We start from the raw sequence: 2,500 nt of genomic DNA, 5'->3' as shown, positions 1-2,500 counted from the left end.
GAACCGAAAGGAAAACACGGAAGCACACACGCGGCAGAGACGGCCCCGGACCGGGGGGGGACGCGGCCGCCAGGCGGCGGGCGCGACGGCCTTCGGCGGGGAGAGGGAGAGAGCGAGAACGGCGACGGCGCCCCTGGCGCCCCGAGACGGCGACAGAGAGGGACGGGGAAGGGAAGGAGAGGACGACGCGGGGGTCGCCCCCGCCCCCCCCGGCGCTCGCGCCTCGCGCGCGGCAGCACGGCACGGTACCCGCGCGGTACCCACCCGCAGACAGCCGCCCGCGCGGGGGGAGGCCGGGGGGGGGCGAGGCCCGCGCGCCTCGCCTCCCCCCCTCTCGCCCTCGTCTCTCGGCCCTCGGCGGGGCGCTCTCGACGCCGCCCCGTCTCTCTCGCTCTCTTTCTCCCCGGCCGCCGCGCCGCCGCTCGGCGACGCGGCCCCCGGCGAGGACGAGCTCCGCCCCAGCGGCTCGCTCCGGGAGCGGGGAGCTACGGAGCGCTCCCCGAGTCTGCATTTAGGGGGACGAAGGCCCTCGGGCGCGGCCACGACGGCCACGGCCACGACGACGGGCCTGCGAGGCGACCCCAGCCGCGCCGCCGGGGTGGCAACCCCCGGGCGGCGATTGATCGTCAAGCGACGCTCAGACAGGCGTAGCCCCGGGAGGAACCCGGGGCCGCAAGTGCGTTCGAAGTGTCGATGATCAATGTGTCCTGCAATTCACATTAATTCTCGCAGCTAGCTGCGTTCTTCATCGACGCACGAGCCGAGTGATCCACCGCTAAGAGTTGTCTGGCTTTCGGCACCGAACCCCGCACACGGGCGGAGGGGGCCCCTTTTTTTCTCTCTCGCCGAGGGGGCACGCACGCGGGCCGCCCCCGGCTTCGACCGTACGAGCACACAACGCAACGAACCGAGTGGGGGGGGAAAGAAAAACCATCCGAGAGCGAAACGCCCAACGGAACGCTCCGAAGGTCGGCGGGAAAGGCGGGGGGACCCGCGTCCCCGACCGCCTCCCCCCGCCGCTACGAGCGAGGGGAGACGCCGCCGGCAAACTGTGCCGTCCTCCGGAGGCGGCCCAGGCGCCCGGGCTCGGCCCGGCCTCCGCACGGAGGAGGCACGCGGCGCGCGCCGGACCGCGGGGGGACACGGCGGCCCGCCCGGCCTCGCTGCAACGGGACGACGGGACGCACGCGGCCGGGGGCGCGGCCGTCGGCCCCCGCGCGCGCCGCTCTCCCTTCTCACCGCCGCTCCGCGGACCCGCGGAGCGCCGCCGCGCCACCGCGCGGCCGGCTCGCTCTCTCTCCCCAGCGGCCTTGCCGCGCTCGAGACGGCACGCGACGGCCACCGCCCAACCGGCAACGCCCCCCGCGGGACCGCTCCCGCCGGGAAGGGCGAGCGCCCGGCGGACGCGCTCCGCCGCCGGCGCCGGAGGCGGGCGCCGCACCGAGACCCGAGCCGGCGTCGCGAGCGCCCGGAGCCTGCCGGACGGCTGACCCGCCGCCGCAACGGCCGCACTCCCGGGACCGCCGCCGCCTCGCACCGTCACGGAGCCCCTTTTTCCTCGGGCACGCGCGGCCCAGGGGAAGGCGTGCGGCGCCGAGCCGGGGGGGTAGGCGGGGAGGGGGGCAGCGACGCCCACCCTTTTCTCCCCGCTGACCGGGCGGGGAGACCGGGCGGGGAAGCGCCCCCCCCCCCAACCCCCCACGGCCGCCGCGCGCACGACCTTCCTCCGGGGCTCCGCGAGCGGACGGAGAAAAGGGCGACGGGGAGGCGGCGGGCGGGGCCCGGGCCGGGACCGCCGCCGGCGACGGCGGGCGCCGTCCGGCCGGCCGTCCCCGCTGGCGGGGGACACTCGCCGAGCGGCGCCGCCGCCGCTCGGCACGGGGCCGCCCGCGCTCGCGGACTCTCCGGCGACGGAGGGACCTGCCGAGCGCTCGGCCCCGGGCGGGCGGGCGGTCCCTGAGCCGGGGACGGCCGGCGACCGGCGCCGCCGGCGCGCTCGAGGAGAAGGCCGTCGAGGGGAGAGAGACGGCGCGGCCGCGCCGCGCGCGGCGCCGCACCCCAGAGACCGCAGAGGCGGCCGAGGAAGGAGGAGAGCGCGGCGGGCCCCGGCGGCCGCAACCCCGCAGCTGAGGAAGGGGCGAGAGAGCGCGCGCTCTCTGCCGGCGTCGCCCGTTTCGAGGCGAGCGGGTCGGCCCCCGCGGCCGACCGCGCGCCGCGGCCTCTCCGCCGAGGCCGGGCCGCGGAGAGGGGGGGGCAGGGCGCCCCTCCCCGGCGCGGCGCGACAAACCCCCCGCGCGCGGTAACGCGGCGGGACGACGGCCGCGCGGCCGGTGGCCGCGGGCACCACCGCAGGGGATCACGCGGGAGTAGCTCCCCACCCCTCAATGGAGCCGCGCACCGCCGCCCGGCAACCGCCGCCGCCGCCGCCGCGGCGGAAGGACGCGCCGAGCCGCCCGAGTCTTTAAACCGCCGCCCCGGCTCGGCGGCGGCCCTTTCGCGG

General features: G+C 78.8%; 1 non-coding gene across 1 annotated transcript; it reads right to left on the bottom strand.

Moving 5' to 3' along the window:
- Window positions 1–631: 631 nt before the first annotated feature.
- On the bottom strand, window positions 632–784 carry LOC144248102 (5.8S ribosomal RNA). Its single transcript, XR_013341507.1, has one exon. It is a non-coding gene; the product is annotated as a 5.8S ribosomal RNA (ribosomal RNA).
- Window positions 785–2,500: the final 1,716 nt, after the last annotated feature.

Source organism: Lonchura striata, chromosome 37 (assembly GCF_046129695.1).
Source record: "Lonchura striata isolate bLonStr1 chromosome 37, bLonStr1.mat, whole genome shotgun sequence".
NCBI classification, from domain to species: Eukaryota; Metazoa; Chordata; class Aves; order Passeriformes; family Estrildidae; genus Lonchura; species Lonchura striata.
The sequence above is the reverse complement of the archived record's forward strand: the minus strand, read 5'-3'. Positions and strand labels throughout refer to the sequence as shown.